Consider the following 15,387-nt stretch of genomic DNA (forward strand, 5'->3'; position numbering starts at 1 on the left):
TTCTTCTCTTTCTGGAATACCCTGGCAAGGGGTGTTATAATTCTACAGAGAGTACTACGAAAACCGGGTACTATGTACCTATCTATTATATCGTTCTGTCTTTAACTTGACAATGTAATTTTTTATGTTTCCGTCTTTCTTAAAATTAAAGAGCTTCAATACACTAGATGTACCAGATATCATACATCGCAGATAGATATCTTCTAACCTTATAGATCACGTTAGGTGAGGGCCAGTACCGGGTACCGTACAGCTATGAGTCTTCTCCCTTGTTTGTTTCTATAGTAATCTACTCTATTCATCTTCCAGATGAGCATTATACGTACCGGGTATCACATAGTCGACTATACCCAAATAATGTGCCCTCTTATCCACGTCGTCATCCTTCCTTTCATTCCATTTCATTTCATTTCCATCTTCGGCTTCCTCTAATCCGTGGCAAGTTCTGTCTGCGGTGACTGCCACGCCCACCTGGGCAAACAAGTTGCTACATACAACATGCGATTTATTTTTGATTGATATTTGCGTAACTGTCAGCGCTGGTGATTGATTGAAGGGTTGCCGCCATCCGCCATCCGCCATCCTCTATACGCTATCCGCTATCCGCCATCCTGGCCGCGTGTTCCTTTCGGAGAGGGAAGCCTTTTGCCAAGCACAGCAAAAGTCAACATACAATTACTGGTTGGAGCAAAGGACTAGGGATAAGGATAAGGGACCACGGCAAGGACACGGTTGTGAACGAGGACGAGGGCGAGGACGAGGAGCTCCTGTCAGCTGAGAAATTTTTATCTGAATAATGCGTAATGCGGAATAAATAAGTGGCATATGTGCATGGCCGTGAATGTGACAAACGATTTGCATTTTGTTTCTTTCCCAAACAAAATTGCTCGACGCTTTTCTCCTGTCCCTCGTGAAAAATTAGATAAGTTAGGCCCTGAGTGGCAAAAGGTTTCTCTTTTGGTCCTCGAACTTGATTTGATTATCGCTAATCAAGTGTACTACTCCAAGCTGGGTTCCAAGGGTCATCTGGTGAAGTCAACAAATAAGTTGGGTAGCTTCCTTTGGTTTTCCGGGAAAATCTCTGTCGAAAATGTTTTTTTTTTTTAAGGTTTGACGGTATTGCTGGTATTGTTTGAATCAGGTCCAGTTTTATTGCAAAAATTAATCCCTAATTACCCAACCATCTCTTTGAGGTAGATCCCCCACATATAGCTCCACTTAAATCCACAACTGCCACTCCCTTAAAGTCTATTTTTTATTCGGTCTATTAAGCACCAGAGCCCAGTGGCCCTTCTCGATTTATCTTTTTAAGCCAAAGGACATTATTCTGTGTATCCTGTGTTCAGTATTCCGTATTCCGTATTTCGTTTCCTAAAATCTCTACAATTAACACACTTTATGTGGCATTGTTACCAGCCCCAGCCTCCAGCCACGGCTCTTCCGGCGGCTTAATTCCCTTTTTTTTCGGCCTTCGGCCAACATTTTCGGGGCCAGGCCAGGACAGGACACAATACAGCTGATGAAGTCAATGCCATTGATAATTATGCTGATGAACTTGACAAGAGGAATACCAGGGGCGGGGGCCAGTGACGCATTGCCTCATTAACACGAAAGCCCAGAATTTATTTTGGGGACCCGGTCCTGCGTGGCAAGTGGCAAGAGATTGGCCCACAATTGGCACGCATGTGGCAACCAGAAAGCTGACTGGCTAGCACATAAAAATAAAAGTGTCTCTTCATTTGAAAAAAAACGAAGCGAGTCCTGCCTCATCAAAGACGAACTTATTAAGCAGCTTTCATTTTTAATTATGCCCTCCCGTCTTTTATTTGTTTCCTTTCCTGTTTTTTCCTTTTCTCTTAAAAAATGATTTTGGAGTCCAACACCTAAGGGCCTCCAGGGAGCCCCCATCCACCCCTCCTTCCATCCAGCCATCCATCTATCCATTGGTCCACTCATCCATCCCCTCCAGCCAAGTGCAATCAATCACGTAAAATTTAATTAAATTCTTAAGAAAATTATACAAAGATGATAATTTTTCGACCTGCCATTGCGACCTTCGTTTCAATTTTCATTTTTTTTTTTAGCAGGAAACTGATTTTGTTCCCTACGTCAAGAAGTCAATGGCAACTTATTTTGATTGAGAGCTGTGAGCATAAAAATTGTTTCACTTAGGAGCAGGTCCTCGGCCGCCCCACGACTCCTCCCCATTCTGTCTAATTGCTTGAACAGCAAAACAATTCTGCATTCCATGACCTCTGGATTCGAATTCAATTTCCATTCTGAACCTTTCTAATTTGACAGCTTCGACGTTCAATTGTTGGCATCTTCCAGTGTCTTGACTGATGGCTTTTTGTTGCTACTTTGGGCCTTCTAGGCCTATGGATTTTTCACTTTCCACTTCTAGGGGCATACATACTTTTCAGAGAAAATGTGTAAAAAATTTGTCTTAGTCTTCTTTTGGGTTTTAATGCAAAATTCAGACTTTTAGAATCGAATTTCATTTGCAATTAACTGATTTTGTATATTTTAAATCATGCTGCTATGATAATAATGAATATTGGATTTCCATCTTATGTTTTCTGATTTTAAAGCTAAAGCTCCTGACTCTTTTCTGAGAGTCGTCGTTTTCTGAGAATCAACAAATACATTTTGAGAACCATTTTTCCACGAAACATTAAAAAAGATTTGCTTTATTTTTTTGTGTATTTTAAATGGCTTTAAATAATTTTTTATCTAAAAATAAAATTTTTATCGCATAATAATAAAGGCTTTGCAGGACAAGGTTTGGCCTTCTTAAACATTTATGGAATGATGCAAAAATATTTTTATTTTTATAGCTTTGCTGACCTATGTATAGACTCTAGAATCAATATAAGTTAGTCTTTATGTAAAAACATCTATGTCAGCGTAAAAACGCTATATGTATTTAAAATTTAAATTTATTTTTTTTATAATACTTTCCCGTTAGCGTTCCTATATATATTTTTGATAAGGAACAATGAAATGGATTTTTAAAGAGATTAAATACATACGTATGTATGTGTATAATAATGACCCTTAGACAGATTAAATCTAACGAGAATTTTACTCATTCTGATTTATATCCTTTTTGAGTAGAAGACCCTTTTTAAATTGCAAAATTTATAGTAAAGTGAGATAAAACAACCATTTACTCACAGGCAGTCAATATGATGGAAAAAAGAGCAATAATGACCCAAGAGCCCATGACTTGGACACAAGAGCCATACTGGAGATTCCATTATAAACATTGCGTTCAGGCGCAAGATAGTATAACCTAAAATTTTCCGACTACACAGCCATGTATAGAGGGTTCTTTGAATCTGATGGTTGTGTGTGAAGACGACTTTACCACAAAGTCTTACCATAAAGGATGAGAATCGATATCTGTGGACCTGTCCTCCACATGCCCTCAGTCCATTTCTTAAATTCTGTGGCTTAGTACGCGCCTCCATCTTTTCTTTTCTTTATAATTCCTGACGAGGTGCTAAGGGAAATACTTGACCAATTAGAAAAGCAGACTTGAGATCTTTAAACTAACCACACATTGGTCTTTTTTCCTTTGAAGACTTTTCACCGCGTGGCCTTAACTCCACAGTTACAAAATTTTGGAGTTTGAAATTTTTTCTAAAGTGTTTCAGAATTATGAAGAGTCTTCCATGTTCAGGAATACAACTTTGTCAATGATTTGAATATATTTTTGATCACTGATCAGGATCACGTTCATAGTCCAAATAGTCATAGCTTCTGTTGGTCTGTCGTCCAGTTTCAACTCGAGTATTCACCAAAAATGAAATCAAATATCAGCAAAGGATTAAAGGGGACTTGTAATGTCTTCTTGGGAGGTATACTTGAAAAAAGAATATAAATTTCTTGATCAGGCTTATGAAACCTGGATAAAACATATTAAACTGGTAATAAATTACATGTCCTTAGCTGTTTTGAAAGTGAAATGGAAACTGAGACTGCTTGGTTGGCTGTGAGGATGGCTGGATGGCCGGGCTAGCAGGATGGCAGGATGGCAAGTCCAAGGGATTGGGCAATAAATTGCAGCAGGCGCTGCTAAATATGCTACGATTGTTGCCAAACCGAAGCAACGCACTCATATTATGCACATAAATCATAAAAATGATGTGACAGTGTGTATGGGAGATTGTGCCGGGAAGTAGGGAGGCGCAAGTGTGATGCAGCCCAAGTGCATGCTTTTTGAAAATGGCAATGGTTCCAGAGATTCTGGCCATTGCCATCCGTCAAAGTTGTTTAAGTGTTTCTCTATGTTAATGCCATGTGATAGCCATGTCGGTGTTCTTGTTTGGGGTTTGGCATGTGTGTGTGGCTGTGCCTCTGCCTCTGCCTGGGTCTGTGTCTATCTGTGCGATGCAGCTTACTCAGTGCAATTACAGGTTGCACCCAAACACACACACTTGGACACTCACTTGACAGTTGGAGGCGAAGGACCCAAAGGAATTTTCGAGTGCCATTTACATCTATGAGTGCAGGAGCAGCAGCAAGAGGAGTAGCAGGACCAGCAGTTGCTGAAGTTGCTGGAGCCTCAATGGGTTTTGTCTAAACACCCACGGCCAGAGGAATAGCTCTTGCTTAGTTGAGTGCATCTTGAAGATATATTTAGAAGGACTTTCCTTCAAGGGCTTTCTTCTAATAAACGTGTATTGATTATGGGCTTCTAGGCTTCTATTGATTATGGTCGCTTGAGTTGCACTTTCGATTTCATTTTGACATATTTTTTATGATTATAATTTAATATTTTTCCAATAAGTTCTTCGTTATTTTTCCAATTGCAGTATAGGGTATACTTGGTATACTCCGATCGCAAACATCGGATATAGTTTGCCGAATTTTATGAGAAATTTAATATACAACCAATTTGTTAAAGAAAAAAAATCTAAAAAAAAATATCAAGCTTTTATCTTCAAAAATATCAAAAATAGTATTTTTACCACATTCCAAATACCATTTCCAATCGTTCAGTTGTATAGCAGCTATAGGATATAGTCGGATATATGTAGTTGATCGATCCTGGCCGACCTACATACTGCGTGCAAAGAAAAGAAGGGTGGGTGCAAAATTTCAAGTCTATAGCTTTAAAACTGAAAGACTAGTTTGCGTAGAAACAGACAGACAAAAGGACATGCTCATATCAACTCAGGAGGTGATCCTAATCAAGAATATATATACTTTATAGGATTTGAGATGGCTCCTTCATTGCGTTGCACATTTTTGGACAAAATTATAATACCCTCTGCAAGGGTATAACAAAATGATCGACGTTATAAGTTCGTATCTGTTCATATCCTTTCTATATATATTCCTTCTTTTTTTGAAGAAAACATTAAAACTGATTTTATTTTTTATACTCTTGCTAAAGATTCCTTATTTTATTTCTAAAGTAAATTATCAAATCTTTTCTTTAAAATTGTACGCAAAAGATGGATTGTATACAAGGTTTATTTTTGTTATTCTCTAAAGTTTTTCTGAAAAATTTTTTAAATTTAAATTTTTAAAATAAATCTTAGAATTATCATTTTGAACTATTATTTAAGTTATAATTGTGTTTATGAACCAGGGCATTTATCACAAATTGTATTGCCACTCAAGTAGTTTCGCATTTATAAACACGTTATCCCCTAAAAATGCAAGTGTTCTTTAGACCAAGGATAAGAGTTTTATGTAAAGAAAGATAAGAAGTTTATAAGGTATACTTTTATATCAAAAACTTATCACCTTTATACGATTTTTCACGTTTTATCCTAATATCTGAAAGTCGAAAATGTTTATGATTTTCTCTGCCTAACCAGTTTATAAAAATAATATTTCATAGATGTTGTATTGAAAATCCATCTCTTCTTTGTAGTCCTTCGAAAATGCAATTTCCGTTAGATCTATTTGTATTTTCCAGAGCATCCTTAGTACCTCGAAAATGTCCCTGAATGAATAGACGGATGCAGCTCTTAGCCCTCTAGCTTTGGCTCTTGCCAAGTGTGAAGCACTTGGCGTTATTTTATTATCACTTACCGCAAAATCCCCCTCTGCCCTTGCTCCCCCTCTCCCGGTCTCTTGGCCAAAAAGCCAACACGGCCAAAACTGTTTGGCAATGGCTCAAAAGTTCGCGCAGACAACATCGTCATTATTGTCCTGGCACTTACCTGAGCTTTGTCGAGTGCATTTCGCCAACTGGAATTGCAATTGCAACTGCAACAGCATCTGCAGCTTGTCGCCCGGCTCAAGTGGCGACGAATGCAAAATGCCATCGGCACTGTGGCCCACCCACCCGAACTAACCACCTCAACCACCCCAACTATGGAACTACCCAACCACCTGGCAAGCCACCCAAAAAAATTCCCTAATTCAAAGAAAATCCTCTTCCCAGCAACTTGGTTGTCTTCTGTGTTGTGCTGGCTGTTTATTTTTATCAAAAATAGGTTATTTTTTCCTTTAAAAACTTTAAATATAGTTCCTATTGAAAATGGATCACAGAAATTCTAATATATCAGGAAATTAAAAAAAGGTTTCTATAAGGATTTGAGTTCTAAGACATAACTAATGAGACATTTTTGGAGTAATTGTAGGTAGTGCATGGTCTTATATACAATATATTATTATTACAAAAGACATATTCGATTTTATATAACAAACAAAAATAAACAATATAAAGAAATATATTAGATTATTATAATAAAGCTGATTTAGAAATGGAATTGTTTTTAAGAAGTTGTTTTTAAGACCTTAAGCTCTTTTTGGAACTTATCGACTCATGACTGAGCTCTAAATATCATATAATATTTAAGGAAAGTACATTAGAAGCTAAATAATTTAATGATTAAATTAAATGAAAAAAATAAAATTAATGTATCTTATGTTAAAAGTAACAAGAAAGGAAAGCTAACTTCGGGCGGAGCCGAAGTTTATATACCCTTGCAGTTTAAACCGGATATATATCGCAAACATCGGATATAGTTGGCCGATCCTTATGGAAATATGAATATATAATCCAATTTATTACAATACAAAATCTAAAAAAAGTCTCAAGCTTCTATCTTCAAAAACACCAAAAGTGGTATTTCTACCAAAAACCATTTCCGATCGTTCAGTTATATGGCAGCTATAAGATATAGTCGGCCGATCGTTATGAAATTTGGTAGATCGGATTAACTGACCAAGAATATAATCTGTACCAAGTTCCAGCTTTCTATCTTTAACAACACGAAAGTTGGGTCATTTCCGATCGTTCAGTTATATGACAGCTATAGGATATAGTCGGCCGATCCTTACGAAATTTGGCATGTCAAAAAATATAGCACTCATGTCAAATTTGAACTCTGTAACTTTAAAAACGTCAAAGTTATACGATTTCCGATCAATCAGTTATATGGCAGCTATAGGATATAGTCGGCCGATCCGGGCCGTTCCGACTTATATACTGCGTGCAAAGGAAAGAAGGGTGTGTGCAAAGTTTCAAGACGATAGCTATAAAACTGAGAGACTAGTTCGCGTAGAAACAGACAGACGGACAGACAGACGGACAGACAGACGGACAGACAGACGGACAGACAGACGGACAGACAGACGGACAGACAGACGGACAGACAGACGGACAGACGGACAGACGGACATGCTCATATCAACTCAGGAGGTGATCCTGATCAAGAATATATATACTTTATAGGGTCGGAGATGTCTCCTTCACTGCGTTGCACACTTTTGACCAAAATTATAATACCCTCTGCAAGGGTATAAAAAGAGTATTCTGCTTTACAATATTTGTTTTTTAAATAGCTGATTTTATAAAAAGTTTAACATACTTTCCTTTAGATATTTTCTAAAAATCTTTTCCTACGCTTAAAAAAATATGCATTTTTCTATGGTGTCGCCTGGTCCTGAGCCCTGGTTAGGTCCTGGCCCGCCCTCTTGGCAGCCCCTTTTATCCTGGAAGTGGCTCGGCTGCGACATCTAAATGCCGGCTGTAAATGACTTAAGTGCCCGGCATTTATCTACTAAAACGTGTCGCTGCCTTTCGTCCTTGTCAGCGTCACAGTTATTCACTTGGCTTAGTCCTGCGTCCTTTTCATGGATTTTAGTTATTGTTGTTGTTACTGCTGCTGTTGCTGTTGTTGTTGTTGTTGTCACACCTGTTAAGTAAGTGAAAAGTGTGAGTGAAAACGAGAAAGGTAGACCCCGAAACGGTAGTTGCACAAACATCAAACTTTTTGTTTTTTTGGTCAAAAGTTTTTACATCAAATTCATTTGGTAGCCTTTTGTCCTTGTGCAGGACTCCAGTACTTTCTTCCTCCCTCCGTCCCCCTCTCCGGTGAATGTTAAATGACTTTTAAGCATTTTTTTTTCGCCACACAAACAATAAGCCAAATAATACATGGTCACCAAATGCAATGACAACGAAATTCTCTCGCAAATATTACAGAAGACACTTTGGAAATCCATTCAGTTTGTTCAGCCAGAAGGCAGAAGTGAATGATCCGCTTACCTTGTGGCCAGGACTGTGATGTCCTGTCCCGTGTTTGATATTTCGCAGATCCTCTATTGTCAAAATTGCCAAAGTTTCTCCTCCTTCTCTGGTGGCTTTCAAAAGTTCTAATAGCTCGAGAGTCCCCGGGCTTTGTTCTTCGGTTTGCAAGCAGCAGTTTCAATTGATTTCTGCCTGAATAGATCCATCTCGGTACTCGAAGAGTGCTTTAAAAAAGTTCATATATGTCATTTTTTGAGCCGGAAAATTCTTTCAGAGTTTGGCAAAGAAAAACTAAGACTACAATGACAGACACTTGAATAGAAGAATATTAGAACAATAACTACGTAAAAAGTACTGGTTTGTGGGGATTTTATATTTCATACTCGCATAGAAATCAAGAGTCTTTAAAATATATTAACATAAATATTACCTGAAGTTGCCATTTATAAGATATATTATTTATTTAAAGATTTTGACTTAATTAGATTTTGCTTGAATTTAGTTGGTAAGTAAATAATTTAGTCATATTATATATGTAGGTAAAAATAAATAGAACAAGTAAAAAGTATATAACGAAGAGAAATAATAATAAATATAGTTCAACTTCAAGCCGAATAAAAATTAGCGCCGAAAGGGGCAGTACAAGTAGGTGACGAGCATATCCATGAATAGTCTATAACTTATAAAAGCCAATAAAATAAACCAAAAACTAAAAATAAATTTGAAAATAAAATTAAAGTTTAATTAATTTATAATTTATTAAAATGTTAAGAAATACTTCAAAATTTAAAAACTTTCATTACATTTTGAAAAAAAAACCAAATATTATTGTTTTTTAGTGTATAATACTTGATATTTATATACATTTTTTAGGAAACTTTTATAAATATTAAGCTATTTTTTAGATTAGCAGATCGAGGGAGTAGGAAGTATTGAAATAATGCGCCAATTTCTGGCTGAGTGGCCATCTATCTCCATCTCGATTGAGTGTTTAATGTTTTGTCACACAATTTAAAGCAGCTTCCTGATGATGATGCCACTAGTGCCCCCTTGCCTCCTTGCCTCCTGCCACATCCCCCTCGTCCCAGAAAAAGGGCACCTGGCAGAGGAAGATTTATTTCTTGTTTCTGGGGGAGTCTTCATTGCCATTTTCCAAATAATTACACATTTACATTTTCATAGACAATTTCGGCGGCAAATCATAGAGAATCAACTTTATTTTGGCAACGCAGTGGGAGAATAGAGTCAACACAGAGAGAAATGGCTGTCTGTAAGTGTGTGTGCATGGGGGGGTCAGTTGGCCGGAAACGGAAGTCAGACGAAGCGGAGAAATGGACTTTGGGGGGACTCTGGGTCCATTGTGGTGGCTTTATCTTTCTGGCCAATGTTTGCGCGTTGATGTTGATGGCTATCTTTAAAAAGACATAAATCATTTGGAGGGGCGGGACTTTGGCCAGAACTGGCCTAGTCTCGGTAATTAATCATGGCCCGAAGGCGCTGACTTAATTCCTCAACCAGCTAGCATAGTTTTAGGTTTTAGGTTTTAGGTCTTCTGTCCTGGGCTTTCGGATTGCTGGCCTTCTCCAAATTGTCGAATCAATTTGTAACGATTATGAAAGCCTCCTGCCCGGCCCTGCCTTGGCCAGCAATTTGCAGCAAATTAAGAGCAAGAATACCAATTTAATTGCAAATATTAAGTTTCTCGTCTTTCTGTCAAATGGAAATGGCAATGGAAAATGGAAGCTCATGGTATGTGGGCCTGAAAATTTCAAGCTAAATTAAATTCCCCGCTTGGTCAGCGGCGGCCCAAAGAACCGCAAATAGTTATTGCAATTGCAAAGGGCCTGTGGCCAAAAGGGGCGCGGCAGTGGGCGGGCGGTTGCCGAAAGGCGACCACAAATGGCTGAGATATGTTGTAAACGGAAGTGCGCTATTGTGACTGAGTGTTTGCCCTGCGCACACACCGTCGCACCGCCACACTCACTACAGCACACAGTCATGCACACAAACAATTATGTCATTCATTATTTAATATCTAATTATCAAATGTTTCTCTGCCTTGACATGGCTGTTGCCGTCAGTGTTGTTGCTGCGATAACAATTAAAACAAGGAAGGCGTCGAAATGAACATGAACAGCTGCCACCTCGACTTGGCCAGCTTGCCCCAACTTGGCCAACACACAACCGCACCTATCGGCCCTCATTGCTTCTGAGCCACCCACCCCTTTGAAGTACCGTCGAAAACTCGCATGACAAGCAATTGAAATTGCCACTGTCCTCTGACCACTGTCCATTGTCCACTGTCCTGTGTCCTCTGTTCTCCGCCCACTGCCCACGGTTTTCTGCCACGCCCACCCCCACTGGCCCAAAGCCATTCCAGTTGTTTCGCCTTAATTGTCTTCCCCGTTGTTGCCGCAAATTTATGATCCGCTCTCGGGAGTCCCTTTTCGGCTTTGGTCAGGGCCACGAATCGGAAACGGAATCGGATTCGGAATCGGAATTAGTATTCAGATAAGGGGGAGCCTTCACTCAGACCTGGGGTGATTTATTAACAAAATAAAAAAAAATAATTAATAAGGCGTAATCTTATTAATAGTTAAAACAATGATTAGTTTATCAAGCTTTCATTTTTTTTTAAATAAAAACTATCTAAAACTATAACATGTTCTATAAGACATATGTATGCATATCGGGGCATATACGAGGTGTGCTAAAAAAAATTGGTGATTTGGTATTGTCCTTGTACTTCAAGTAAACACCCATAGGTACAGTACACCTATGCCAATGATTTTCTCAATTATCAAAGCGGTAATTCCTTGAGCTCTTTAATTGAGGCGAATTTTGATCCATTTAAAGGTAGATTCCAGCCATTTCGAGCTATAACGAATTATTTTTTTAGAAGCAGACAGACATGCTTGCATTGACTCAGAAATTGATCATGATTAATAATACATATTGGGACCTTATAGTGTCTGAGATGTGTTTGCAAAGTCACAGAATATGGTGGTCGTGGACAGTCCCAGCGAATATCTGTACCTCATCTTTGGTTTCTTTGAACTCCTTCGTTTTCATGTGAACTCTACATGCCTTATTGCTTGGGCTTGTCTAGGCTGTAGTATTGGAGTCTATTTAACGATTTTGTGATTTTCCGACCATGCCAGCGGACATTTTTTTTATTTTTAATAATTATACTCTTGCAACGCAGTGAAGGAGACATCTTTGACCATACAGAGTATATATATTATTGATCAGAATCACCTCCATTGATATGAGCATATTGCGTTGATATGAGCATATCCGTCTGTCCGTCTGTCTGTTTCTACGCGAACGAGTCTCTCAAATTAAAAGCTATCGACTTCTTTCCTTAACTGATTGATCGGCAGGGCCATAACATTGGTGTTTTAAGAGTTAGAAAGTTGGGATTTTCTTTGGATTCCTTTTTGCAAAAATATACCTATACATAACAAATTTTAAAAGGATCGGCCGACTAAACCTTATAGCTCCAATATAAATGAACGATCGGAAATGGTATTTGGTATTTGGTAAAAATACCAACTTTGTAATATTTGAAGTTAGAACGTTAGGATTTTTTTTAATTTTGTATTTTTATAAATTAGTCTTATTATGATATTCTCATACAAAAATAAGAAGGATGTCATCATATCAATAGGATAACAGTCCCTTATATTTTTAGTTTAGTGTGTGTAAAAATATATTAGGTAATAACAAAGTAACCAATTCAAACAATTTCTGATTCAAACAATCATCGTAACAAAGTTATACAAACATATATTAAACATCAGCAAAATGAACAAAAGTCGTCCATATTTAACTACACTCTCCAATGAGCCACGGCCAGGACACTTTCGCATGTAAGTTATGAAGTGATCGAATTAATCTTTTAATGTGATATCAAATTCTTATAATTTTTTCTTTTAAGGACTTATTCAAAGTTCGAAGGGGAGTGCAAGTCACTTTCTAAGGTGCAAAAAAGTTTAGGTGATATCAATGTAAAACGAAACAATGAAGACAACATAATTTTACTGACGCACAAAGTTTCACCAGCCACTGTTGTGGTAAAAAACATTCAAGCCAATAGACACACTGACACTATAATAAATATAAGGGATCATTATTTCATGTGCCACGCAATCATTTTAAAACTTTACTCAAAACAAATGTTTAAAAATTTGGGAAAAAATATGTTGAATATTTCCACACGTCAATTGTCTCCAAATGGCTTTAGTAATGTTTATCAATGGATGATTTCGGAAATGGGAACAATACCCATGCTTAATATGCCCGAAGTTCTCAGAGCTGCATCATATTTGGAGATAACTGAGCTTCTTGAGCATGCCTGGAACGTTCTAAATAGTCATATCTATACTAATTTTTCAGCATTTAATATAATGTTTAAAGTGCGTCACGCCTATGAACTGGATGAGATAAACGAAATGATGGCTAGCCGCATATCCAAAGCAACTTTGGTAATACTATCCAGTCGTGAGTTTCTTTGCCTTAATGAAAATCAGGTGTGCCATTTGCTAGCATCCAGCTCTTTGGCAGTAAACTCGGAAATGGAGGTAAGTTAATAAGAAGGAAAAGGAAGTAACAAAAAAGTATACCATTTTATTTTTAGAAATCTTTTTATTTATTTATATATATAGTTTATATTACTTTATATCCTTGCAGAGGGTATTCTAATTCTGGTCAAAAGTCCAACGCAGTATATGAGACTTCTCCGACCCCATATTCTTGATCAGGACCAACTCCTGAGTTGATCGTGTCCGTCTCTCTGTCTGTCTGTCCATTTGTCTATAACTCATTGATCGGAAATGCCAAAACTTTGGTATTTCTAAAGTTAGAGAGATTATCTTTTCTATAGGTTGTACTTCAAGTCAACTGATCAAGCCTAACAAATTACCGGGATAGGGATCGGCCAACTAAATCTTCGTATTCATATTAGTATCGGCCAACTTTATCCGATTTTTGCTATATTTATCCGATCTTTACTGCAAGGGTATATCAACTTCGGAAACGCACGAAGTTAGCTTTCCTTTCTTGTTTTTCTTTGACGTAAAAAAACCTTCTATTTTGTGTCGTTTCAGTTATTATACAGTGCTTTTATGTGGCTTAATCATTTGTGGCCATGTCGCAGATCCAGCACAGCTAAAATCCTACAAAATATTCGATTTGCTTTTATGTCGCCAACAATGTTGAACAAGTTTAAAAAATTGGAATGCCACAATACAGGCACCTTTAGCCAAATTTTTAATGAATTTACTAATCTACCAAAACTAACACAACTTATTCAGGATGCATTATTTTGTAGCACCTTAGTAATAACCACAAACAACGAACCAACTTACATTAAAGAAAATTTAGAATACACTCAAATCAAGTCGCTAGCTCCACGTCGTTGGATGTTCGATACTCGATGTGAACATCACCTATCAATGAGACAACAATGCCCCAACATGCAATACATATCGTTTGAACAATTTAAAAATTATTTATATATATTAGAGAAGTCTGAAAGAGATTTTGACCAGTTCATGGAATGTGGAGATGATAATGAAGATTCCAAGAAACATGAAGATTGTCAAATTGAAACTAGCTTGGGCAAAATAACGATACATTCTATGTTGAATGTCAAGCATTTATCACAGTACATAAAACTTTTGACTGGAAACATAAATTTGAATTAAGCAATCACATAATATATACTTGATAATTGCATGTTTAAAATAATATAATAAAGAATCTGTAAATACAGTCGCATACCAATCTCAAGTTTGGGCTTTTTACTGCTGTAATCAAGGGGACCATCCACAGGCTAATTTGTTTTGTCGTGAATTTGTCCTACACAAATGATTATGTTTTTAGGTTACCTTAAATCCTAGTTTTTTATGTAGAACCGGAAGTGAACGAAAGGCGGATATCCGACTATATCCCATAGCTGTTATATAACTAATATTATATATCGGAACTAACCAAACTTTCGTGTTTATTTAGATAAAAGGTTGACACTTTCAACAGATGCGCCAATTAATCCTAACTACCAAATTTTATAAGGATCGGTCGAAATGCTATTTGGAAAAAATACCGGTATTTTTGAAGAGAAAAATTTGTGGCCTTTTTTAAATTACTTATTCTAAAAAATTGGTTTTTTTAATAAAATTCTGATAACGAAAATTAACCTATCATAGCTGCAAAGGTATATCAACCTCGGCTCCGCCCGAAGTAACCTTTTCTTTCTTGTTTCTTTGGTGTTTTTTTTTGTTAGAGGGTTGGTATTTTCTGTGGATTTAGTTAAAAGCCTTGAAGTACTTATTGTAACTTTTAAAATAAAAATTTTGTTTTTTTCAAAAATAATAGCCAATTGGAACTTAGATTAGAAACTTAGATAAGTATTAGAAACTAATAGAACCATAATTTTCGTAAGACACCAGAATTTTAAACATTTCTTAGATTAGATATTATATATGTCGGGTCAGCAGCCGCTTAATAACATAGTTTATAATTTGTTTATTATGATTAAGAATGGACATTTCGCCTTAGTTGGTCACAAGCCGACTCTTTCTCGGCCGCTCGACTTCAAAGGGTCTATTTTAAGAGAGCTTTAGCTCGGCAATGTCTATGTGGGGCTTTAGCTCCGCAATGTCTATGTCTCGGTTCATAACATTAAGTCCCTGCATGCACCATAAGCTGGTCTATCTATATTGATCATCCAGCTTCATCTGCATGCAGAGTAAATAAATTATAGCGTGCAATTATTAAATTCGCAATTTGTATTTTGGAGCAGATAAACGTCATTGAAAACCCTCAAAGACCATACAGTATAATTAATAGAATACTTTGGTTAGTACAATAGTAAGAAATGGAGA

General features: G+C 37.1%; 1 long non-coding RNA gene across 1 annotated transcript; it reads left to right on the forward strand.

The window, feature by feature from the left end:
• Positions 1–12,218: 12,218 nt before the first annotated feature.
• LOC122321052 (uncharacterized) lies at positions 12,219–14,293 on the forward strand. The gene is made up of 3 exons (XR_011443404.1): positions 12,219–12,372; positions 12,441–13,083; positions 13,609–14,293. It is a non-coding gene; the product is annotated as an uncharacterized lncRNA (long non-coding RNA).
• Positions 14,294–15,387: the final 1,094 nt, after the last annotated feature.

Source organism: Drosophila bipectinata, chromosome XL (genome assembly GCF_030179905.1).
Source record: "Drosophila bipectinata strain 14024-0381.07 chromosome XL, DbipHiC1v2, whole genome shotgun sequence".
Lineage (NCBI taxonomy): Eukaryota > Metazoa > Arthropoda > Insecta > Diptera > Drosophilidae > Drosophila > Drosophila bipectinata.